The following is a 27,242-nucleotide window of genomic DNA, read 5'->3' on the forward strand; positions in this document are numbered from 1 at the left end:
GGCTGTAATAATTGGGGGGTGGGGTGGGGGCATGGGCCTGCCCGTTTTGGGCAGCCCCCACCCCTATTTTTTTTTTAATTCCCTGGTGTCTAGTGGGCTTTTTACCCCCCCCCAGGGGGGGCAGATTGGGGACTAATACCCCCATCTGCCCCCCAGGGGGGAAAAAAGACTAAATTGCATCATAATAACCAGGGGGGAGCAAAGGCCCTTGCCCAAGGGGCCGCTTCCCCCTCCCTGGTGTCTAGTGGGTGGATCCCTGCTTGGGGATCGCCCTCCTGTGGCCATCCTCAAGCAGGGATCCACTGGGGAGGGGTACCATTGGAAAGGGGAGATTCTCCCCTTTCCAACGATACCTCTCCCGTCTTTCTACGTGCTCAGGGGGCTGAGATAGCCCCCTGAGCACATAGAAAGTGAAACTGAAATGAGCCTCTTGGCTCATTTCAGTTTCACTTTCACTGTAATGACGTGCGCGCCGATCGTCATTACAGTGAAGTGGGGGGGGGGCCTTGAGAGCTGGGGAAGCTCTTCCCCAGATCCCAAGGCTATTTTCAGTAAAAGGGAATCCCTCTGGTGCCCGCACCAGAGGGATTCCCCAGGGAATGCCTCATGACGAGCTGGACTCGTCATGGGCCCAGCGCGACTGTGCTCCATGACGAGTCCAGCTCATCATGGGCATACAAGGGGTTAAGAAGAAATATACTCCCGTGGAACAGAAAACAAAGAGTTCAAACCTCTTGATCGAAGTTTTAAGCAACAAACACACATGCATCACTTTGCACTTCATTATGTTAATAAACCGTAAAAACACAGCCACACAACAAATACTTACATTACAGAGGGAGCAGCAGTGTATTATCCCAGCCCACCTGATGACGCCACCAGCCCCAATACCACCGGTAGTAACAACAACAGTAGTAGCAGCAGCAGCTCAGGGTGGGACCAGTTAAGCAAAACAAACCTTTACATCCGAGGGCTTCCTCCAAACACCACTGACCAGGATCTGGTCAAACTGTTCCAGCCGTAAGTACTTTTTTAGGTCACACGTGGCGTTGCAGCGCAAAGCGCTGTTCGCCTCGGCAAGATTTATTTTTAACGAGGACTTTCAGAAGAGGGCTTGACGCCCTGCCCCTCATTTCCATTGGCTGGGGTCACCGTTTATGCTAAACGGTGGCTTGCCATCGGAAATGAGGGTTTTTGGTTCACGCCCTTTCGCCTCCAATCCGGACTCAGTCGCCTGCTTTGCTGTTGTCGCAAAGCATTTCTTATCTTTATGGGGCCATGTGTTTCTAATTAGAAACACATGGCCCCATAAAGACAAGAGATTGCCATGCTCCGGCTGCAGCGCGGTCCTCTTTCACTTTCGGGACCGCGCTTGTTTTGAGTTATTGTGGTAAAACAAAAATCATGTTGAGTAGCAAAACAAAACGTACTAGATTCTGGGAGAGTCGACCAAAAATATTTTTAAAGTTCTGTTTTGGCGTATTTACAGAGACTGTGGACAGTAATTTCTACAATTACAACACAACATCATTGTGCACCTGCTGCTCCAACGAGGGCGAGTCCTTCCTCCGTGTCTATGCCGGCCGTGCGCGCTGGCAGCTTCGGGCGTTTGAGCTAGGTGAGGGCTGTCTGCTCTCTCTCCCCCACCTCCTCTCAGCATCCTTCCGCCTGCTCCTGAAGGTGATGCGAGCGGCGGAGCAGCGGCATCCGACCATGGCCTCTTCTCCGCCTTAGCACGAGCGGCTTCATCCACCGGCAACGAGAGCATGGAGGCTGTGATTTTGCGCTGGTTTTTAAGGTTTTGCGGATACTGAGGAAGCGATTCTGCCATCATGATGGAAGGTGGGTGCTGGTCTCTCCTCTGCTGGTGCCGCTCTCTCCTCTGGTGGTGCCTGTCTCCATGCGTGTCATCTATAGGGTTTCGCAGCCGGGGCCGGCTGGACCACAGGGCTCTGTATAGATGATCAGGCGCCTCTAGAAGACACGCAGGGCTGGGAACTAGTCCACCCCTGCTTGGCATGTTGCAGGCTCTGCCTCAGTCCTGCCTGTCGCAGACGCCGACCTGTCTGCCATTCTCCAACTAGTCCAGTCCTCGGAATGGGAAGGGTGCCTCGCCAAGGACTGTCTTCTCATGGTGTTTGCTGCCTGCAGGTCTGTGTGCAGCCTGCTTGGCTGAGACGGCATTTGTATCCACTGAAGCTTAGCTACCCCCTCCTGCCCACCTCTCTTTTTAACATGAAGGTTGTATGCGCGTCCTCGTCTTTCCAGGGAATTTGTGGTAACGCCTGCAGCCTGAGAGAGTTTATGCTGGACGCTGAGCAGCTTGTCATGGAGCTTTTGATATTAAGCTGATGCCTTTGCAGAGATGTTACTCGGTCCGACATGTTTCGTGTTGTCTCACCACCCTGCGAGTAACCGTTATTTCCACTTGGCCCAAAATGCATGCATATAACGAATTATAGGTTTCTTCAAGTATTTTCAATCTTAAGTATGCTCTTGTCTATTTCTCTCCACCTATATACGTTTTTCAGTGTTGTCTCGTAAAAAAGTTGCGCATTAGTAAAATAAATGTTATTTAATTCAATAAGGCTGTACTTATTCTGAGTTACATCCTAAGCTTGGCCCCCTGCTTCCTGAACAACCAAAATAAATTATGTGAGAACTATCGGTGTTTATCTCCAAAGACCATCATATACTCGAAGAATGTGCTTAACTTGCATTTAAGGAATATAAATTATTTGGATATAAGCCTGTCGAGCTTTCCTGAAGATCTCAAATTGAAGAGAAATGATGACCGTCTAAAAGTAGTCTACAGTCTTGTAACCGCGCTCCATAGCACTTTATAGCAAACAATTATCGATATACCGCCAAGCACTATCTCTTCATTTGTATACTGTTTTGATAATATCCTTTAAAATCTACGTAGTGGACAAATCCACTTAAGTAGTTGGTGATAAAAGAAACATGCACACATGACATTACTTACCTAAAATTTCTTTAAAATGCCTTCATAATTTCAAATGTACGTTTATAAAATATACGTTTGAAGCATCTGACTCTCTGTGCATTCCCTCAATTAAACATTCGGAACCTGTTCATTAGAGATGGACGTTGTGATGCTGGCAGTGTATCCCTCTGCAGGACACGTTAAGTAATTCCTGTAAACAGACATGCTAAGAATGAATATAAATTGGGATATTAAATAAGTTCTGTTTAGGGACCTGCTGGGAGCTATTTTTAAAGAGACCAAGTCTTTAAGGGATTACAGTCAAAGTGGCTAAAAAGAGTGCATTCGGTTCACAACATGCTCATTTTATGTTGACTTCTAATAGAACAACATTATTTTGCAAACGGTATCTGAGAAAGGCTTAGTAAAGTGTTGATAACGTTTTATACACTAGAGGAAGTCTGATTTCGGTTTGTATTTTATGCATTTCATCCAGTTAGCCCACATTTTATAGTCGATCCTTTATGGACCATTTATAATACAATTAACTTTTTTGCATCCCTGCACCTACGTTTGTGAAAATAATTAACTCATGTGAAGTGCATGCGAGCATATATCACTTGCACTGTACTTGATAAACATTTCAGTAAACACCTTTGCATCAGCCCACTTTCAAGAGATTAAACCGTATGTGACCAGACATAAGTCAAAGAAAAGCACCTGGGTCAAACAGCACTCTTGCAAACTACCCCATAATGAAACCACTTTTTAAGTTGCGCTGAACCCCCATGTATTTGTCAACAATGTTTTCTGGGTGTTAGTTAAACTTGAATTGAAGGAATGTGTCTTTACGATCCAAAACATAAAAGCATCCAAAATGTGTGAGTTATTTCAGGGTATGCAAACATAACCCCCCCCCCCGCCCCCCCCCCCTCCCACTAATCATAATGTAACAGATGACCTATCAGTGTCACAGGTGATATCACATCAGGAAAGACATGAATGAGCCAGAAATTATTGATCCGTTTCCCATGTTTGCTCACAGTGGAAATATGGGCTTGTTTCTTGGAGTATAATTGCAGTCCCTTCTGCCATTTGAACGTGGTTTTGCAGCATTACTCTAACATCTAATGTCTAGGACCATAAAGCACCATCAAGGGTGGCGGGTTTGCTTGCTTATCCTGCTATGGCAAATGAAGAGCTTTTGTTTTTTGTATTGTAACCAATAACTTTTTTGACTGAGCTTTGCAGGAGTCATTTTATTAATATCGATTAGTAACCATCTTTGTCCTCAACCACGATTGCTCTTAAAGTGCTTTCTGGTGCATAGTTGCAGCTGTGTAATGATCTGCTCCTTCCAGTAGTTTGTCTGTATCCCTTCCACTCAGGGCATTTTGGCACAGTGGGCTTTGAGCGCTAAGCATTTTCTTTAGCCACGTCTTGCACATGATCCCCTTAACATAAAGTGCATTACGCCAGTTTACTTCCGAGTCCCAGTTCAGGAAAGTTCTGAAAACCTGGATTTTCAGCGCATTTGATTCTCTCTGCAAAACTCTGATCTGAGGTCCCTATAAAAACCATCAGCAGTCAACCAGGTTTCAAAGTTCCTATCCCTGGTTTCCATATAGCGCCATGATGCTCCTCGGAGGGACAGTTTGCGCTCTATAAATGGATCATTACATTACATGTACTACTGCTTTACCCAGCAGGTTCTGGGTTCCTGGGCTTGGTGTTTGGTCAAGCCCTTCTCCTAGTCACCCACCTTCAAAAAGCACTAGTCTTTGCTTCAGTAGTGTCCTTAAGGTTTGGATATCAGAGTACCAGTCATGCCATGCATGGCTTTGGGATGTGCCATGTGGTCTCTGTGAGCAGAGTGTGAAAATGACCCCCTTTTAGATTGGTCTTTACCGGAATGGTTTACTGACAATCTGTAAGCACAGTGATGTCTATGAATCATATGTTAATACAGTTTGTAAAGTCAGCAGCAATGTTATCCGACATGCAAATGAAAATCCCTGTAATTCCTTCAACTAGCAGCACATCTACTCATAGCAATTAACTGTAATTGTAAGGCTGTAGTCCCTCTTGCCACTGGTCGATGTCCCTGTAACAAATACACATAGAGACAAGGCTGTATTTATACTGTCAACAAATACATGGAGGTTGCAGCTGCCAACTTTCCCGTTTTACAAGTGTCAGGGTGACCTTTCTGATTGTGAAGCCAGAAGCCTCCTAGAAGGTTGGGCCATTGTCATACTGCCTCACACAATCCCACTGAGGTTCAGTCTTGTGAGAGCCTTTTGATGATATCCCAAGGATGTGAGAGTTGTCAGCTGCCCACTTTTCATCCACCTACACAAACATATTGACTGTAGAAGGATGAGGCAGGTAAAAGATGATTCAGCTATTTGACTGTGTTTGCGGTTGAAACAAGAAGGACACTGTTCAAACAATGCTTCCTGGTCAGGAGCTGACAAATGCGTGGATTCCCACCAGAACAGGGTGGGTTCCTCTTCCCACAGTTGGGCATGTCGGGGGGAAAAAATCATTCTGTCTATTTATGGTTCTTCTTTGTCCTTAGCAGATCCCCTAATGCTTTTTGCACACAGAGGTAGCCTTTTCTTTTTAGGTCGAGCTTAGCGAGCAGCGCGTATGCACTACTCGCTCTGCGAGGCATGCAGTAGTAGAGTATGCTGTGTAAGCCTCGCCCACTCTCTGCCCATACTTTCATTGACTGATGTCATTGTCCTTGGTAAATGCTGGTTTCCGATTCATTATGAGGCTTGTTAATCCCTCCTTGTTACCGCCTTGTCTCCATTTGTCACCACCCATAACGACTGGACCTTTTACTTGGCTTGTTACACGGTCAGCTTTATATAGGGGGTCAGCACTATTTTGTTTATGGGCACTTATAGGGACAATGGCGGATGCTATTTTTTTGTATTTGTATCCTGAGCGCAGCGCCTGCTTTAGGGACACCGCTCTCAGTTCATTTATTTATTTATATTTAACTTTCATGTTGAGTGCGACGCCCAATTCTGGGACACCGCACTCTGTTTATTTATTTATTTTTTAACTGATAATGAGCGCGGTGCCCGCTTCAGGGACACCGCGCTCTGTTTGTTTTTGTTTTGTTTTTTTACTTTCAAACTGAGCGCGGCACCACTTAAAGGACACGGCACTCGGTTTCTTTCTTTTATTTTTTTAACTTTAACACTGAGCGTGGCGCCCGCTTCAAGGACACCGCGCTCAGTGTTAAAGTGAAAAAAAGAAAACGAGCGCGGTGTCCTTGAAACGGCGCCGCGCTTAATTTTAAACTTAAACGAGCATTTGCAATGCATTAGGTCTTGCATTTACGTGACTTTAAGCTATTGGCATTGTAAATGACAATGCCTTTTAATTATGTTTTAAAAAACAAACATAATAGGCATTGTCATTTACAATGCCAATAGCTTAAACTCGCGTAAATGCGAGACCTATTGCATCGCTAATGCTTGTTTCCAATGGAAACAAAATGTAAATCTTAATTCATTTTTTTATGTGTGTAATTTGGGTGGTAACCTCAAACAGAAACGTACGTTAAAACATTAGTGAAGTAAATCAGTTGTTCAACCCTAGGATACATGTTTTTAAACTGGTCACTACACTTATGTATTTTAATTTACATGTTTGCAAACAGATTTTCCGTTTTTAGGTCTCGCCTGAGACAGCGCATGCTGTCTCTTCGAGACATTTAGTAAGTGACTTTTAAAAGTGCCACCAGAGGCTTTTGGTGGCCTAAAGCTTGCGTGCACGTGAGCGTGCTCACGCGCAGCCTCCATCTGCCTTTCTGTCATGGCTCATTTAGCCTCCTCCACCCCCTTGCTGTCTGCTCTCACTACCCTCCCTTAACTGCAGAAAACATCCATGTAAAGTGACCTTCTACCACCTCCTTTCTGCCACTCTTCCTGATCTCGAATACTGATATTCTCTATGCTCGTAGGATCTCACTGGTCTTCATATTTGATTTCTGTAATTTCCATCAGCTCGAATGTTACTACTGTTCTACAGACGTGTTACTTAGCATGTGTGCATATTTCGACATTGGACTCCAGTTCCTCTACCTTTCCCTTCAGCATTATCTATATTTCTTCTGATCTCCATTAGACGTCCCAGGTTTTTGAGGTCCTTATTCACGTTTTCGCTGATTTTGAGTCTTAGATGGCAGAGGCACTCTTCTACTGCCTACTTTGTAAGGCCAGGCAACAGGTGTGAGATTTGTAGATTCCCAGGGGCATAGGTTCTGGAATTATCACTGCTAATCTCTCGGTTGGCTTTGTGTCATAAAGTAATTCATTATGTTCTAAGATACAGAGTGTATGTTCGTATGTTGCTAAATGTGTTATCCTGCCAAGCAGTCACACATCTGTCGTAGCCTCAGGGTTGCAATCAGACAGGGCAACACTTTCAGCATTCAACAGTGTGTTTTCATATTCACTCCCCCTGTCACCTCATTGCTCCTTTCCACCACAGCCAGATCGCCCTCACATCCAAACATGCTTTATTTATTTCAGCTTTATTTGCGCTTCAACGCCCCTCACATCACTCAGGAACACCACAACATCACTATGAGTTACCACAGCATCACTCAATGTCACCACAGCATCACTCAGCGTCACCACAGCATCACTCCGCACCACCACAGCATCACTCAGGAACACCACAGCATAACTATGCAATGCCACAGCATCACTCAGCGTCACCACAGCATCACTCAGCGCCACTACAGCATCACTCAGCACCACCACCACAGCATCACTCAGGAACACCATAGCACCACTATGCGCTACCACAGCATCACTCAGCACTACCACAGCATCACTCAGCGCTACCACAGCATCACTCAGCACCACCACAGCATCACTCAGCACCGCCACAGCATCACTATGCAGTACCACAGCATCACTCAACGCCACCACAGCATCACTCATCACCACCACAGCATCACTCAGGAACACCACAGCATCACTCATCGCGACCACAGCATCACTCATCGCGACCACAGCATCACTCATCGCCACCACAGCATCACTCAGCACCACCACAGCATCACTCATTTAGCACCACCACAGCATCACTCAGCACCACCACAGCATCGCTCTATGCCACCACAGCAACACTCAGCACCACCACAGCATCACTCAGCGACACCACATTATCACTTAGGGCAAACACTGCATCACTCAACAACACCACAGCATCAGTCAGCACCACCACATCATTATTCTGCAGCATCACTCAGGGACACAACAGCATCACTCACCTTCACCACAACATCACTCAGCACATCACAGCATCACTCCGCACCACCACAGCATCACTCAGGAACACCACAGCATAGCTATGCGCTGCCACAGCATCACTCAGCATCACCACAGCATCACTCAGCGCCACCACAGCATCAATCAGCACCACTACCACAGCATCACTCAGGAACACCACAGCACCACTATGCGCTACAACAGCATCACTCAGCACTACCACAGCATCACTCAGCGCCACCACAGCATCACTCAGCACCACCACAGCATCACTCAGCACCACCACAGCATCACTCAGGACCACCACAGCATCACTATGCAGTACCACAGCATCACTCAACGCCACCACAGCATCACTCATCACCACCACAGCATCACTCAGGAACACCACAGCATCACTCAGGAACACCACAGCATCACTCAGCGCCACCACAGCATCACTTAGCGCTACCACAGCATCACTCATTGCCACCAAAGCATCACTCATCGCGACCACAGCATCACTCATCGCCACCACAGCATCACTCAGCACCACCACAGCATCACTCACTCAGCACCACCACAGCATCACTCAGCACCACCACAGCATCGCTCTATGCCACCACAGCAACACTCAACACCGCCACAGCATCACTCAGCGACACCACATTATCACTTAGGGCCAATACTGCATCACTCAACAACACCACAGCATCGGTCAGCACCACCACATCATTATTCTGCAGCATCACTCAGGGACACCACAGCATCACTCACCTTCACCACAACATCACTCAGCACACAACAGCATCACTCAGGAACACCACCACAGCATCACTCAGGAACACCACAGCATCACTCAGGAACACCACAGCATCACACTAAAGCGCAACAGCATCAATCAGCATCAACACAGCATCAGTTAGCATCAACAAAGCATCAGTCAGCACCACCAAAGCTTCACTAAGCACTACCACAGCATCACTCACCTTCACCACAGCATCACTCAATGCCACCACAGCATAACTCAGGGACACACCAATATTACTCAGCACCACCACAGCATCAATCAGCACCACTACAGCATCACTCAGCACCATCACAGCATCACTCAGCGCCACCACAGCATCACACATCGCCACCACAGCATCACTCATCGCGACCACAGCATCGCTCATCACCACCACAGCATCACTCAGCACCACCACAGCATCACTCACTCAGCACCACCACAGCATCACTCAGCACCATCACAGCATCACTCAGCGCCCCCACAGCATCACTCATCGCCAACACAGCATCACTCATTGCGACCACAGCATCACTCATCGCCACCACAGCATCACTCAGCACCACCACAGCATCACTCACTCAGCATCACCACAGCAACACTCAGCACCACCACACCATCACTCAGCGACACCACATTATCACTTAGGGCCAACACTGCATCACTCAACAACACCACAGCATCAGTCAGCACCACCACAGCGTCACTCAGCACCACCACGGCATCACTCAGGGCCAGCACAGCATCACTCAGCACCACCACAGCATCGCTCAGCACCACCACAGCATCAGTCAGCACCACCACATCATTACTCTGCAGCATCACTCAGGGACACCACAGCATCACTCACCTTCACCACAACATCACTCAGCACCACCACAACATCACTCAGGAACACCACAGCATCACACTAAAGCGCCATATCATCAATCAGCATCAATACAGCATCAGTCAGCACCAGCACAGCATCACTCAGGGCCACCAAAGCATCACTCAGGGCCACCAAAGCATCACTGAACACAACCATAGCATCAGTCAGCACCACCAAAGCTTCACTCAGCACCACCACAGCATCACTCACCTTCACCACAGCATCAATCAACGCCACCACAGCATAACTCAGGGACACACCAATATTACTCAGCACCACCACAGCATCAATCAGCACCACTACAGCGTCACTCAGCACCATCACTGCATCACTCAGGTCCACCAAAGCATCACTATGCGCTACCACAGCATCACTCAATGCCACCACAGCATCACACAGCACCACCACAGCATCACTCAGTACCACCACAGCATCACTATGCGCTACCACAGCATCACTAAGCATCACCACAGCATCACTCAGCACGACCACAGCATCACTCTACACCACCACAACATCAATCAGCACCACTACAACATCAATCATCGCAACTACAGCAACACTCAGCACCACCACAGCATCACTCAAGCCCACAACAATATCACTCAAGGCCACAATAGCATCAATCAGCGCTACCACAGCATCGCTCTACACCACCACAGCAACACTCCGCACCACCAAAGCATCACTCAGCACCACCACAGCTTCACTCAGGACCACCACAGCATCGCTCTCCGCTACCACAGCAACACTCACCTTCACCACAACATCACTCAGCACCACCACAGCATCACTCTGGAACACCATCACAGCATCACTCAGGAACACCACAGCATCACTTAGTACAACCACAGCATAACACTAAAGCGCCACAGCATCAATCAGCATCAACACAGCATCAGTCAGCACCAACCCAGCATCACTCAGGACCACCAAAGCATCACTCAGGGCCACCAAAGCATCACTGAACGCCACCACAGCATCAGTCCGCACCTCCAAAGATTCACTCAGCACCACCACAGCATCAGTCAGCACCACCACAGCATCACTCAGGGCCACCACAGCATCACTCACCTTCACAGCAGCATCACTCAACGCCATCACAGCATAACTCAGTGACACACCAATATTATTCAGCACCACCACAGCATCAATCAGCACCACCACAGCGTCAATCAGCACCACCACAGCATCAATCAGCACCACCACATCATCACTCAACACCACCACAACATCACTCAGGGCCACCACAGCATCACTCACCTTAACCACAGCATCACTCAGCACCACCACAGCATCACTCAGAAACACCACAGCATCACTCAGTACCACCACAGCATCACTATGCACTACCACAGCATCATTCAGCACCACCGCAGCATCATTGAGCACCACCACAGCATCACTCAAGAACACCACAGCATCACTCAGTACCACCACAGCATCACTATGCGCCACCACAGCATCACTCAACGCCACCACAGCATCACTCAGGAACACCACAGCATCACTCAGTACGACCACAGCATCACTATGCGCTACCACAGCATCACTCAGCGCCACCACAGAATCACTCAGCAACACAGCATCACTCAGCACCACCACGGCATCACTCAGCACCACCACAGAATCACTCAGCACCACCACAACATCAATCAGCACCACCACAACATCAATCAGCGCAACTACAGCAAAACTCAGCACCACCACAGCGTCACTCAAGCCCACAACAATATCGCTCAAAGCCACAACAGCATCACTCAGCGCCACCACAGCATCGCTCTACATCGGGGAACAACCTTTACAATGCAACTTTTACAACGCACTACACTTACAACGCATTTTTTACAACGCAAAATCCATTACAACGCATTCCATTACATAGCATGACACTACAACGCATTTTTAAAAACTACCTTTACAACGCATTCCATTACAACGCATACTACCTTTACAACGCATACCATTACAACGCATAATATTACACTACACTATCCAACACTTACCCTACTGTTGCACCCCCTGGAGTTAGAATAGTAATTTTTACCCCTATACTATCCAACACTTACCCTACTGTTGCACCCCCTGGAGTTAGAATAGTAATTTTTACCCCTATACTATCCAACAATTACCCTACTGTTGCACCCCCTGGAGTTAGAATAGTAATTTTTACCCCTATACTATCCAACACTTACCCTACTGTTGCACCCCCTGGAGTTAGAATAGTAATTTTTACCCCTATACTATCCAACACTTTCCCTACTGTTGCACCCCCTGGAGTTAGAATAGTAATTTTTACCCCTATACTATCCAACACTTACCCTACTGTTGCACCCCCTGGAGTTAGAATAGCAATGTTTACCCCTATACTATCCAACACTTACCCTACTGTTGCACCCCCTGGAGTTAGAATAGTAATTTTTACCCCTATACTATCCAACACTTACCCTACTGTTGCACCCCCTGGAGTTAGAATAGTAATTTTTACCCCTATACTATCCAACACTTACCCTACTGTTGCACCCCCTGGAGTTAGAATAGTAATTTTTACCCCTATACTATCCAACACTTACCCTACTGTTGCACCCCCTGGAGTTAGAATAGTAATTTTTACCCCTATACTATCCAACACTTACCCTACTGTTGCACCCCCTGGAGTTAGAAAAGTAATTTTTACCCCTATAGTATCCAATACTTACCTTAAATGCAATGTAATATTATGCGTTGTAATGGTATGCGTTGTAAAGGTAGTATGCGTTGTAATGGAATGCGTTGTGAAGGTAGTTTTTAAAAATGCGTTGTAGTGTCATGCTATGTAATGGAATGCGTTGTAATGGATTTTGCGTTGTAAAAAATGCGTTGTAAGTGCATGCGTTGTAAAAGTGTGCGTTGTAACGACATACATCCCTCTACATCACCACAGCAATACTCAGCACCACCACAGCATCACTCAGCACCACCACAGCATCACACAGGACCACCACAGCATCGCTCTCCGCTACCACAACAACACTCACCTTCATCACAACATCACTCAGCACCACCACAGCATCACTCAGGAACACCATCACAGCATCACTCAGGAACACCACAGCATCGCTCAGGAGCACCACAGCATCACTATGCGCTACCACAGCATCACTCAGCACCACCAAAGCATCACACAGGACCACCACAGCATCGCTCTACGCTACCACAGCAACACTCAGCACCACCACAGCATCACTCAATCACACCACAGAATCACTCAGGGCCAGCACAGCATCACTCAACAACACCACAGCATCACTCAGTGCTTCTTACACTTTTTAATTACAACTTCTCAGCATGCTGCACAGCAGCCACACTTCACTACTGCACAGCTTAGAAACATTGGCAAAGTCAATAGCTCTACCTAAACACTTATAAGGCCCCCCAATGCATAGCTGATAGGTCTCGCCTTTAGGACATTATAAGTGTTTAGTTATCCAACACAATATCCTTGATTAAACAACATCAAGTGTTGCATCGCTAAACACTTATAAGGTCCCAAAAGCGAGACCTATTGGCTATGCCAATGCTTGTTAGTTGAGCAGGGAGATGTTAAGTTGGCTTTGAATCGCATGAGTGCATATCTAGACCTAAACGCTGGTTTTGATTTAAATAGCTACAAGCTATCTGGTATATTTCCTTTAGCAAAAATATGTTTTCCGAAGCTTCCACTAGGAATTTTAATTGTGGGATGTTTCTGAGTTTCTTTCCGTGCCGGTGAGTGGAAAAGTGCTGTGTCGTGCCACTTGTGTGCATAGACTACTGGCATAATCCATTAAAAAGTGCAGTTATGTTTACTTAAAGTCAAGTTGTGAAGTATCGGTCTGTGGAAAAATGGGAATATGTCGCCATTGCCAGAGTAAGAAAACCATTCCAAGATGGTACTGATTACTACTTTTTCCCCCCGTGTGAACAAAACAGGTGCTGTAGTGTGGGTGTTCAGGGGTAGGAAGCACAGCTCATACACAGTTGGGTTCAGGTAAGTATAGGTTTATTTTTACTTTAACATTACCAACGGAGGGAGAGCGCCGGGGAACGTCCGCCTCGTTCGCGGGCTCGGCGCCTAATCACCCGGCATCCAAAATGTCCGCCGCGCTCCACGTCATCACGTAGACGTGAAGACTAGAGCGCGACGCTACATATCTCCTTTCTTTACGGATAACATTTTATTATAAAAGATACTCTTACTTGCATGCATACTCCCTTCCATCACCCATCTCAAAGTCTCTAAACTTCGACGGTCTCACCACTGTCCTTCTGGTGCGGGTGCGTCTCACCGGGGTGCCTGGAGTGTGCTCGGTACCCTCTTGTGAGCTTCTCGTTTCTCCCCCTTCTATACTTGGGGGAACTCCCTTGTTGGGAGATCCACTGTAGATTTCCGAGAGTTCCATGGCCCCCAGTTCACTCCTCCCTTATGCTTCTGTATCTCTTCCCCCTTCTCCGGGGCTGCCTGTGGTTGCGTCCACCAGGTTGGTTTCAGTCCCTTGAGTCCGGAGAGGTATCACTTGTCCTCTTTCTCTTCCATTCCACTGAATGATCTTATTGCACTTGGACATCCTGTCCTGTGACCACACCTTCCCATCGCTCAGTAGGGCTGACCGGTTATAAACTTCCTCCACCTGCAAGGGTGCGCTGAATTTGCTGTCCCCTTTCCTCCTTAACTGGGCTAGTTTGACTCGAACCCATTCTCCTCTCTCGAGCGCCGTCTCCTTGACATTTCTTCTTTTGTTGTAGTGTTCTGTGTATATTCTCTGTGCTTTTTCTAGGTTGTGGGGCACTACGGCGGGGGACCACTTGCTCGTGATAGTGCACTCCTTACAGGCTACATTGTCTTTCGTGAAGGGGTCTCTACCCCTTAGGATCTGGAAGGGGCTGTATCCCGTGCTGGTTGGTGTAATCCTATACGCCCACAACATGCTCTTCAATTCCTTTTCCCAGTCTTTCCCAGTCCCAGTCGCTGACTGTACGGACCCCATAATGACTCGGTTAAACCTTTCGGCTAGTCCGTTTCCTGCCGGATGGTATATCGATGTGTGTTTAACCTTAATTCCATTTCTTCCCATGTAGGCGTTCCACTTCTCTGATACAAATTGGGGTCCATTGTCACTTAGGAGGGAGCGTGGAATACCTTCTCTAAGGAAAACGGCCGTGAGGAACTTCAATATTTTGTCCGTGTCCATGTCTTCTTGTACGTCCACTTCCGGCCACTTTGAGTACCGATCTACCAGTACTAACACGTATTTTTGGACTCCCTGGCCGTCCAATATCGGACCCAGGATATCAATGGATAGGTCCTCCCATGGGTTCTCTGGGTTGTCGAACTTCCCTAGAGGTGGTCGCATCAGGCTCTGACATTTGTCCACTCTTTGGCATTGGCCGCACTCTTGCACGTGCCTTTCTATCTGGTTATCCATCGCCGACCACCAGTACATCTGCTTTGCCCTCATCTTAGTCTTTACGATGCCCAGGTGGCCCTCATGGATGAGAGCCAGGAGATGTGGGATCAACTTGTTGGGGGGAGCTACTTTCTCTCCTCTCATCAGGAAGATCCCTTGGTCGCAAACTGATAACTCCTCTCTTACTTCGAAGAATTTCCTGAGCGCCGCCTCCATATGTCTCTTTTCCGGCCACCGCCTTATTATGCATTGCTTGACTGCCTCTATGTCTGTGTGGGTTTCGTACGCTTCCTTCCACTCTTGTTCACTGATCACGCATTCGTGATCATCCATGAATGCCACTTTAGTGTCCTCCTCCTCCAACATCCTTGGGGCTTCATCCATGGCCGACGCTCGACTGAGGTAGTCGGCCACTTTGTTCCTTTGCCCCGGGATGTGTTCCACATCATATCTATAGTCTAATAGTTTCAATGTCATCTTTGCGATGCGGGGTGTTGCCGTGGCATGTCCTGACGATGTGAGGACTTTGATCAGGGGCTTGTGGTCTGTTCTCAACTTGAATCTCGTGCCCCACAGGAACTGGAGGAACTTTTCCATGGCCCAGACTACTGCCAACATTTCCTTTTCAATTACGCTGTACTTCTGTTCCGTGGGTGACATCAATCGGGACGCGAAGCTGAGGGTGGATAGTTCACCTCCTTCCAACTCCTGCATTAGGACTGCTCCCAGGCCCCGCTCGCTGGCATCTGTCGTCAACACCGATCTGGCTTGCGGATCGTATCCACCCAGGGGTATGGCCGTGCTGATGTCCGTCTTTATCCTCTGGAACTCCTCTTGCGTTTCCTTAGTCCACTCAAATTTGGTCTTGTCTCTTAGAAGTTGTCGCAAGTGGTGTGTCTTCGTAGCGAAATGCTGTACGAATTTGCTATAGAACTCGGCCATGCCTAGGAACGACCTAACTTCCTCCTTGGACTTTGGCGGTGGAGCTTCACATATCGCCTTGACGTTGGACTGTTTGGGTGTGATGCCTTGGTCCAGTGGCGGTCCGTCCATTGGGGGCGTTGGGGCGTTGCCCCCACGCCCGCGCCTCCGCGCCTCGCGCCCGCAGCTTCCTCGGTGAGGGAGAAGAACTGTCAGTCAGTATGAATTGGACCGCCCACCCCCTTCAGAGTCTGAAGGGGGTGGGCGGTCTGGCGTCATGTTGACTGACAGGCAGCCAGCAGCACACAAGTGCGCATGAGTGGGGACGGAGGGCGATTTTTGCACCGTGCCCAGTCATGCGCACTAGTGTTTCCCGAATCTGGCGCATGCCCATTAGGAGAGCGAGGGTTGAGCCAAGGCTCAAACCTCGGTCTCGTAATGGGTAGGCGGGCGGAGCGTAAGCCTGCTCGAAGCCAATCCTGGTGCTGCTCCAGCACCAGGATTGGCTGAGAGGGGTCAGATGGGCTGCGCCTGTTCCAGTGAGTGAGTGTGTAGGCGGCGGCGCCGCCAGAAGTAACGGACCTGAGGCGAGGCAGCGTGGACCCGGACCTGCTCAGGACAGGTAGGATTTTATTTTTTTTAAAAACACTCCCGCGCGACCCCCCCCCCCCCCCCCCACACACGCCATGAGCCACGACTGCCTAGGAGAGGGGAGAGGAGCCAGGGCTCGCGGCTCAGTTGTTGTAACCTGTCTTTCCCCAGCGAGGAGGCGAAGAGCACCACCTGGCTGCACCCAGGCCAGTCATGCTGCGTTTGTTCCGGATATTGAGATAATTGCTGCACTTGATGGGGATGATGGAAATGCATGCTTTGATAGCTGGCGTATCTCTAAGCACATGCTGAAGTCGATGGAGATACTACAGTAGTTAGGGACGTTGGAGTTCAATATTGGAATGGAGATGCTGAGGGTGCAGTCTTAAGGAGCCAGAGGTTGCAGTAGTTTGGTGTGTTGGAACGTGCTATATTAGTACCGGATGCTGGCAAGAAGTTGCAGTATGGTTGTTGGAGGCAGATGCCCCAATAGTTATGTGGAATAGGCGGTCCAAAAGTTACTGATGTGGGAGTAGGTGGTGCAGTAGTTGGGGGAGCTGGAGCAGGCAATGCAGTCACATGGGAAGGCAAGCTGGAGGTAGCCACTTTATTAGTTGGTCAAGCTGGGGACAAGTGCTGCAGTGGCAAGAGATACCTGGTTGCACTTGCTGCTTTGTTTCGATTGCCAAGAGCGCAAACACCATTAGGGAGCTATTGGGGCAAAATATAAAATATTGAGGAATGCTGAAATGTGCACAATGAATAGTTGTGCATGATCTTTGAAAAGGTTGGGATGCTTAAGGTATAATCTGCTTCAGTTAGTGATTCTAGTGGCACATGGTGGACATGCTGCAACAGGTACGAATTCTTAGCACACACTGCCACAGGTAAGAATGAGCCGTAGGCATCTATGGTATATTCTGCAACAATGGAATATCGGGTGTACACCCTTGAAAGTTGGCGTTGCTAGGGAGGAGAATATGCTGCAATATTAAGGAATGTGTTGGGTGTGTGCTGCAATAGTTAGGGATGTTGTGTATACATGCTATAATGGTTTGCAATGTTGAAAGTACCAGCTACAAACGTTTTGAGTAATGCAGTGTCGTAAAATAATGCAGGTATGCGTTGCAGTTATTTGTCATTCTGCAAATTTTTGTTGCAGTAGTTGAGTCTGCAGCAGTTGCCATGATAAGCAGGGACACTTTGAGCACATGCTGTCATAGTTCAGGATCCAAGAGGACACAAGCTCCAATTGCAGATATTGGGCACATGCTATAATTGAGGTTCTAAAGCCACATGCTGCAGTTCATACAGAATGTGTGAGAACACGTGACAGTAGATGGATGCTGAAGAAACATGCTGCAATAGTTAGAGTTGAGGGCATATCATTCATTAGTTTATGCGAGGGGCAGGTGCTGCAATAGTTGGGAACGATGGGGACAGGTGCTGCAATAGTTGGGGATGTTGAGGGCACAAGTAGTAATTTGAGATGTTGTGATGCACATGTTCCATTAGTTAGGGGTGCTGCAAGGATCCTTCTGCAAAAGTAAACTCTGCTGGCGACTCAAGCTGCTATTCTTTCGGATGCTGAGATGAGGCAGAAAAGTGGAACTCTGGGAGGCTCAGCCTGCAAAATCTAGGAATGCAAACAGAAATAGGGAGGTTCATACTGCTTTAGCTAGTGGTCCTGGGGGACATATGCTGTTAGGGATGTTGCAGGGCACATGCTACAAAAGCGGGTCCTACTGGAAATGCTGGGAGAACGTGGGTGCCGCATGCATTAGGTTTGGAAGCCAAGACACACACTCCTGTATTAGGGGGTGCTGTGGTATATGTTGCAAGGGCTGAGGATTATGAGGCACTTTTTGTTATTATTGAAGATGCTAAGAAAAGAGATTTTGCAGTAAGCATGCTGTTGGCCCAAGCTTCAATAATTGGGGCCTAGAGGGCAGATGCTACATTAGTGATAAAAGCTGGGTAAGTGAGACATGCTACAATTATGGAGGCTGATGCTCAAATTATGGCATCTAGAGGTGCTGGGGGCATTTAGACTCTAGTTGTGGGTTATGAAATGTGGGACCCTCCAGTAATGCTGTGTCAAGGACGGGATCAGTGATGCTAATGCATACAGTCACTAACCTTCGTCGCGGGTGCTCAGCAGGAACGATGGCTGTTGCTTGATCTCCACCTCCCGTAAGCGCCCCCTCCCACAGAGAGAGAATCCCCTACTGTGCGAGGAGGCTCCCAGGGGAAATGGGGAAACAAAGGGGGAGAACAACAAAGGTCGTTGCGGCAGGAGGGGTGACTTCTCAGGACTGTTCAACTAAGACTGCGATGACTGATGAGTTCACTCTGAAGGGGGAACAAAATCAACAAGGATTAATGATTCCCTGACTGCCCGAGGTGATGTCCCCCTTGGTGCGTGGTCCCTAATAGTATCCGTACCACTCACCGGTGTCCCCTGATTACATGTGGAATCTCTCAATGCTTAGTACTGGTTCTGAGAAGGAAAAGTCTCCGTCTCCTGCACAAGTCACGATACACACACTGGCGTCCTACAGGGACGCAGTTCCAATGTCTCGAAAAACGGGGTAGCAGTGTGATGGTAGGATATACAATTAAGAGTCCTGCAAAAGGTTGACTTCGTTCCGATAATGTCAAGAGCGGAGAATCACTCCGCTTCTTCGTCCCTCGGTTAGCGACCACAAAAGCCGGTCGGCCGACGGACACTATCACTCGGCTGGGCAAGAACAGGACTGGCTCGGGGGAAGACCTGGCACACGCTACAGTCGTTGGTTGATTGCGGGTGCCCACTGGGTGATGTGTTTGCGTTCACACGTTAGTGCGTGTGACTCGGGAGGTTCGGGGTCGCGGAACAGTTAACACCCTGCACTCAGGGGCTAGAAGAGAATTGGGTTTTCCCGCTGGGGACTGGAAACAAAGCCCTTCCACTGATACCTGGTTCTCCGGTTCCGTTGCGCGCAGCTCCGTGCATTCGCTACTCACGGGACACTGCTGGGCCTTAACGACAGGAGAAACGCTGAAGAGTTGCTCCGTGCCTCCGCTGCTCACGGGACACGGCTGGGCTTGGACGACAGGAGAGACGCTGAAAATACTTCTCGCTGGGATCCGGCGGGGAGCACCTTCCGCCACTTCCTCTCGGTCGTTGATTGACAAGCACCTTCCTCTTGAGGAGGAGGTGCTTATATGCACAGGAGGTCCGAGCCTCCTTTTGAGTCGGCACACTGCATGCTGGGATATGTAGTATCCCAATCCTTTTTTCCACCAGCATAGCGATTTCGGGGCGTGTTTGTCTCTATCTGGTTCCTGCCTCGTGGTCGCTCCTTGTGTGATCGCTACAGAACCCCCTCTCAAGGACCGCCGACTCGGCGGTCGACCAGGTTTTCCCGGGTGAGTGGCATGAAATCTTTCCAGTAGGTCGGGACAGTGGAGGTTATTTTCAGGCTCCCAAGTTCTGTCCTCCACCCCAAACCCTTTCCAGTCTACCAAGTATTGAACCCGCCCTCTGACCAATCGGGAGTCAATGATCTCTCTCACTTCGTATTCTTCCTGCCCGTCTATCTCTACGGGGAGGGGTTTAGTAGGGAGTCTCATGGTTAAAGGGCAAGGCCGGAGCAGGGAGACATGGAAGACAGGGTGAATGTGCCATGAAGTGGGTAAGGATAGTCTCATCGCTACGGAATTTATGATGCCTTCAATGGTGTATGGGCCTACGTACTTGGGTTTTAACCTGGTTATGCCTTTCAGGTGCAAGTGTTTCGTGGATAACCACACCTTATCCCCCACTTGATACTTGGGTTCAGGCGTTCTCCGAGTATCCGCAACACGCTTTTGTGTGTCTTGCGCTGCCTTAAGATGTGACTTGGCCTCTATCAGCACCGCCCGGAGATGGGCATGATGTTCGTGGATGCTGGGCAGTTTAGAGGTGATGGGCCATTCAAAAGGGAGCATGTTAGGATGGTAGCCGTAATTACAAAAGAAAGGAGAACACCCCAATGTCGTGTGCGTAGCATTGTTGTAGGCAAATTCCGCCATCCATAACAAGGTGGACCAGTTCAGGGTGTTTTGCAAAGTGAAACAGCGCAGATACTGTTCCAGAGTCTGGTTTAACCGCTCTGTTTTTCCATCTGTTTGAGGATGGTAACTGGAGGAAAGCCGTGCCTCGATTGTCAATGTTTTGCAGAGGGCCTTCCAAAATCGAGAAGTGAATTGTGTCCCTCTGTCTGTGATTAATACATTGGGGATTCCGTGGACCTTGACCACATGTTGGAGAAACACTGTGGCCAATTCGACCGATGTGGGTAGATGTGCCAGTGCTATAAAGTGTCCCATCTTTGTGAGGTGGTCTATTATGACTAGAATCACGGTGTTCCCATCACAGGGGGGCATTTCCACGATAAAATCCATCGAGATGGTATGCCAGGGTCGTGGAGGGATAGGGAGGCTTTGTAGTAGACCTGAAGGTTTGGTGTGACTTGCCTTCCCCTGGGCACATATTGCACAGGTGTTTACGTAGGTTTTGACGTCTTTTCTCAATGATGGCCACCAGAATGAGCGTTCCACACCGGCTATGGTCTTATAGATTCCTGCATGTCCACCCAGTGTGGAGTCATGAGCCCAGGCCAGCACTCGTTGTTGCAGCTTGGGATCGGGTATGTACAAGGCCTGGTCGTGATACGCCAACTCCCTCAGTAGTGACCTATGTTCAGGGTCCTCGTTCACCCAGGCCTGGATGTCACCCTCGGCTACCGACACGCGTAAGTCTTCAAGGAAATCGCGGGAAGTTATCAGCGCGATGGTCGGTTCTGAGAAGGCTGCTTCTGACAAGATGAAGGGCGGTTCGTCCTCTTCTTCTGGTTTTTTGTTCTCTGATTCTTCCTTACGGGAAAGGGCATCGGCCTTCCCGTTTTGTGGTCCTGGTCTATATTTTATGACAAAGTCATAATCCGAGAAGAACAATGTCCACCGCAATTGTCGGGGCGTCAGGGCCTTGGCTGTTTTTAGAAACAACAAATTCCGGTGGTCGGTGTATATTTCCACGGTATGAAGCGCACCCAGCAGATAATGTCGCCACTCCTCACACGCTCTCTTGATGGCTAACAACTCCTTGTCGGTGATTGTATAGTTTATTTCACAGGGAGTAAGTTTCTTTGAGTAGTAGGCTATCGGGTGTACTTGTCCTGTCTCCGGATGTCGTTGAGACAACACTCCTCCCACTGCATAGGACGACGCATCGGCTTCCAAGATATAAGGGAGCTGAGGGTCTGGATGCCGTAGTATGGGGGCTTGTCAATCTGTCAAGGACGGGATCAGTGATGCTAATGCATACAGTCACTAACCTTCGTCGCGGGTGCTCAGCAGGAACGATGGCTGTTGCTTGATCTCCACCTCCCGTAAGCGCCCCCTCCCACAGAGAGAGAATCCCCTACTGTGCGAGGAGGCTCCCAGGGGAAATGGGGAAACAAAGGGGGAGAACAACAAAGGTCGTTGCGGCAGGAGGGGTGACTTCTCAGGACTGTTCAACTAAGACTGCGATGACTGATGAGTTCACTCTGAAGGGGGAACAAAATCAACAAGGATTAATGATTCCCTGACTGCCCGAGGTGATGTCCCCCTTGGTGCGTGGTCCCTAATAGTATCCGTACCACTCACCGGTGTCCCCTGATTACATGTGGAATCTCTCAATGCTTAGTACTGGTTCTGAGAAGGAAAAGTCTCCGTCTCCTGCACAAGTCACGATACACACACTGGCGTCCTACAGGGACGCAGTTCCAATGTCTCGAAAAACGGGGTAGCAGTGTGATGGTAGGATATACAATTAAGAGTCCTGCAAAAGGTTGACTTCGTTCCGATAATGTCAAGAGCGGAGAATCACTCCGCTTCTTCGTCCCTCGGTTAGCGACCACAAAAGCCGGTCGGCCGACGGACACTATCACTCGGCTGGGCAAGAACAGGACTGGCTCGGGGGAAGACCTGGCACACGCTACAGTCGTTGGTTGATTGCGGGTGCCCACTGGGTGATGTGTTTGCGTTCACACGTTAGTGCGTGTGACTCGGGAGGTTCGGGGTCGCGGAACAGTTAACACCCTGCACTCAGGGGCTAGAAGAGAATTGGGTTTTCCCGCTGGGGACTGGAAACAAAGCCCTTCCACTGATACCTGGTTCTCCGGTTCCGTTGCGCGCAGCTCCGTGCATTCGCTACTCACGGGACACTGCTGGGCCTTAACGACAGGAGAAACGCTGAAGAGTTGCTCCGTGCCTCCGCTGCTCACGGGACACGGCTGGGCTTGGACGACAGGAGAGACGCTGAAAATACTTCTCGCTGGGATCCGGCGGGGAGCACCTTCCGCCACTTCCTCTCGGTCGTTGATTGACAAGCACCTTCCTCTTGAGGAGGAGGTGCTTATATGCACAGGAGGTCCGAGCCTCCTTTTGAGTCGGCACACTGCATGCTGGGATATGTAGTATCCCAATCCTTTTTTCCACCAGCATAGCGATTTCGGGGCGTGTTTGTCTCTATCTGGTTCCTGCCTCGTGGTCGCTCCTTGTGTGATCGCTACATGCTGGCTGAAACAGAAGCTTGATCCCTTCACCCTACCCCCCACCACGGAGAGACCGTTCAAATCTCTGGGAGAAATACTCCAATGTTAAATCCGATAAAGACTGTTCTGTCGCTATACCCTCTATTTCTGGCTTTGCACCTCCCCCGTCCTTTGGCTGCAGACATAGCACCAGTACCAAACTTTAACCTAGGTGTATTTTCGTGCTCTGCTGTCTTAAGAGGTGGTGTCCCACGCCCTAGAGCCTGCATATTCCCCACTTGGAGAGAATGCCGTTTGTAAAACTGTGCAGCAGGGCGTACAGAATTCTCAGCAGGACTGCCCTCCTGCAGCCTCACAGCCTAGGTACCGTTTTAGGGTTAGACCGAGGGTTTCATTGATGTGGGAAGGTGGGTGGGGAGGAGGCAACCATAGATGCAGAGTAAGATTGAAAACAACAAATGTATGCTTTCTTCTGAAATCTACTAAAAGCATACAATTCTGTATATTTGGTATTTCCTCCCTTTGTGTGTTTTACAAAACTGAGAAAATAAGTTGAGAAAAGTTCACCTAGAAATGCAATCCTGAATTAAGCAAATGATTAACATTTTTAACACACTAATATGCTACGGTGCCTTAGATATGTGTTAATTGCCTCTTCCGTAGGTTTCTGCAGTGGCCCTTACGTGTATTGAATTGAATGTTTACAGGTCGATAACAGAACAGGGAAGCACTCGGACATGAGAGTGGCTGCTCTGATGGAATCATGATGTATTTATCCGTATTCAATGTTTGCCATCTTATCTGTATTTATTCATATTTATTTTGTGTTTGGAAAACACACGAAGTCATTTATTTAACATGCATTCATACTTTAATGCCTGTCTTGTTTGAGCAAAGAATGGGTGTGTTACTTGGAGGATTAGTGCTTGGGTGTGTGCTTGGGACATTAGTGCACACGTGTGTTCCAAGAGCATTAATGCATAGGGTGTGGCTGGACCATTAGTGCACAGGTGTGTGCGTGGAGCATTATTGCACAGGTGTGTTCTAGGAGCATTGGTGCACGGGTGCATTAGTGCATGGGTGTGTGCCTAGGGCATTAGTACACTCCGAAGGGTATGAATGTTCCTAATTTTGTCTGAAAATGTAATGAAGAAACAGGATGGGGAACTCATTTTCTGGGGATGACTCTCTATGTTAAGTGGGGAAACTGAGATTATAATGTTAATGCATTTTAGTTTCAGCAGGACTTCACCCAAGAACATACCCTCTGCAGTGGGCTCTATGTGTGTTTGCAGCTCTAGTCTCTGTGCTTCTCAAATTTGCTTGAAAATGCACCCTTTACCCACTTTTTTTTCAAAAATTTCTCGGGGGGAAAAACCCCCCCGAACCCCCTCTAAGGTGGTCGAGCTCGCTCGCTGCGCTCGCTCGCCACGGTGCACTCCCACAGAAAAGTTTACGCCCCACCACTTTCAAATGTCACCATCCGCCACTGCCTTGGTCGCTGATCACATGCCCTAAGTACGTGACCGACGTCATACCAAACCGACACTTGTCCCATTCTGCCGTGAGTCCATTGCGTTCCAGGACTTGTAGAACTTTGGACAACTTGGCATCATGGCCCACTTTGTCCATGCCCATCACCAGGATGTCGTCTTGAAAGTACTGTACACCTTCTACTTCATGAAATAATTTATGCATTAGCTTCTGAAATATGGCTGCGGCCGAGGCCAGTCCAAATGGCATCCTGCAAAACTGATAGCACCCAAAGGGAGTTATGAAGGTGCGGTGTAGTGCGATCTGGTGGTAAGCCGACGTGAGTTCGATGGTCGAGAACCACTTCACTCCTTTTGTTCTTGCTAGCATCTCATCTATTCTGGGCAGGGGAAACCGTTCTACTATGATGTTTTTGTTCAACTCCCTCAGGTCCACACATAGACGAATTTTGCCATTTGGTTTCATGGCGACCACTAATGGAGCCAACCACTCTGCACTTGTTATCGGTTCTATGATGCCGTTTTCTTCCAGTCTGTGAAGTTCTTGTTGCACCTGTTCTCTGATTGCCAGTGGGATGTTCCTCACTTTGTGGCACACAGGTTTGGCATCCATTTTGAGTTCTATCCTGTGTGCGAATTTTGTTAGTTTGGCAACTTTGCCTCCAAACACGTTGGGAAACTCTACCTTCAGTTTCCCTGCCTCTGGCCGCTGTGCATCGCTGGTCATTAAGACTTGGGTGATACCACCCGGGTTCAACAGTATACCAAGATCTCCTTGGTCTATCCAGCCTAGGACCGACGGGCGCTTTTCTGCCACATATAATTTGCACCTGGCCTGTCGTTCCTTGAATTCAAATTTCAGACGGCGGTATCCCACCATGGGGATAGGGTCTCCTGTGAAGGTGACTGGGCGAATGTCTGGAGGATCCAGGTGGTCACCTAGGAGGTTCTTGAAGTGTTCATCCCACACATTGCATTGTATTATGGTGTATGGGGATCCTGAATCCGCTACCATCTGTATTGGAATGCCTCCAATTACTAGGTCACATTGTGGTTTCTTTGAGCGGTTGCAATTGATGCCCGGCACGTGTTCATCTATGCACAGCACACTGTTGTCGTCTTCTTCATTTTCTCCTTCTTCCTCCTCTTCTTGTGCGACGTATTTGACGGCTATTCTCTTTTGCTTGCGGCGACATACCTTCTCATAATGCCCTGTTATCCCACAAAACATGCATTTGGCTTTGAAGGCCGGACATCGCTTGTTGTACGCTGGGTGTGACAGGCTGCCGCACCTGTAACACATGTTCTTGGCCTCGGAGTTCAGTTTCCTCGCCGGAGCTGTTCTGGGCGTCCATTTGGTCTGCGTTCTTGTGTCCCCCGTTGCCCCCTTGCCTCTCTCCGGTGGTTCTGCTTCCGTGACTTTATTTACCATGGGCCTCGGGGCTGCCTCTTTTTTCGCCGCTTCTGCACATCTCTTCGATAGCTCCGCCTGTTTCACCATGGCTATCACCTCTTTAAGTGTCGCCTCTCCGTTGACCCATAATTTGTCTTGTATCGTCGAGTTGGTGGTGTGCATAACTATTTGGTCCTTGATGAATTAACCATGTAACGTGCCGAACTTACACGTGACTGCTAATTTCCGTAACGCTGCTACGTATTCATCTATGGACTCCCCTTCTGCTTGCTTCCGTTGTTGGAAGTTATATCTGTCTATGGACGTGCATACCGAGGGCATGTAGTGCTTGTTTAAGTCGTCTATCGCGTACTGGAACACGTCATCATCTGCCGCCTGCCTCGGCGTGGGGACTATATTCTGAAATACTCTGATCCCTTCCGGTCCCAGATTGTGCAGCAAGATCCTCTTCCTCCTTTTGCTGGGGAACGCTTCACCAGATTCGTCCTCCAGAGCCTCCAAATAGTTCATAAAGTATTCTCTCCAGTCCTCCCATTTCATTGACGGTTCTCCCGGCTTCGGTAGGAAAGGAATCGGTGTCGTAAGTGAGGATGGTTGGGCGCACATTTCCGCGCTTCCCCTTGGTGACTCTTCTTCTCCCCTTGGACTGCCAGGCGCGCTTTGTCTCTGCCGGCGTGGGGGGCTCTGGTGCGCCGCCGCTCCACCACCACTGCCTCGCTCTGCCTGTTCCGCCAGGGCCTCTCACTTCCTTTTTCGTCTGGCGCCTTGGGGGCAGCTTCTTGCTTGTGCCCACGCACTTGTGTACCGGGTGGCACTGCACCCTGCTTCAATGGCCCCAGCGTGACCGCAGCGGCCGCACTACCTGCCTTGTAGTGTGCTGCCTTGGCTGGTTGTGGCAGTGGTGCCGTTCCTCCTGGCTGCGTGGTCTGGGCCGCCTGCTGGCGTCG

The 27,242-nt window shown here is 48.9% G+C and overlaps 1 long non-coding RNA gene across 1 annotated transcript in view; it reads left to right on the forward strand.

Annotated features, from left to right (window-relative positions):
- LOC146833247 (uncharacterized) overlaps nt 1-27,242 on the forward strand; it is a 124,020-nt gene that overhangs the window by 72,110 nt on the left and 24,668 nt on the right. The gene's annotated exons all lie outside the window — the stretch shown is intronic.

The sequence above is a fragment of the Triturus cristatus genome, chromosome 4_2 (assembly GCF_964204655.1).
Source record: "Triturus cristatus chromosome 4_2, aTriCri1.1, whole genome shotgun sequence".
NCBI classification, from domain to species: domain Eukaryota; kingdom Metazoa; phylum Chordata; class Amphibia; order Caudata; family Salamandridae; genus Triturus; species Triturus cristatus.